The following is a 301-nucleotide window of genomic DNA, read 5'->3' as shown; positions in this document are numbered from 1 at the left end:
CCCTCCACCTCCGACAGGCTTCAGATGAGAGGAGAGGAAGACTGGGGTTCTCCGAGTTCTTATTTCCCTCAGGTTCTCTAGTGTCTAAGGTTCTTTAAGAACAAGAACCGTTCTTATTCTCCTCAGGTTCTCCAGTCTGGGTGTTTGAGTGTGTGTTAGGGATAGTGAGTGTGTGCACCTGTGTACTTTGCTCCGTCAGACAGGGAGCCTGTGAAAGCGTTGGTCGGCAAGTTAACGGTTAATCTACAGAGGGAGGAGGCTGAGATGGACGGATCTCCATGACCACACCACGACCAGACCA

The sequence above is a fragment of the Borostomias antarcticus genome (genome assembly GCF_949987555.1).
Source record: "Borostomias antarcticus genome assembly, chromosome: 26".
Classification (NCBI taxonomy): Eukaryota; Metazoa; Chordata; class Actinopteri; order Stomiiformes; family Stomiidae; genus Borostomias; species Borostomias antarcticus.
Note: the sequence above shows the minus strand (reverse complement) of the source record.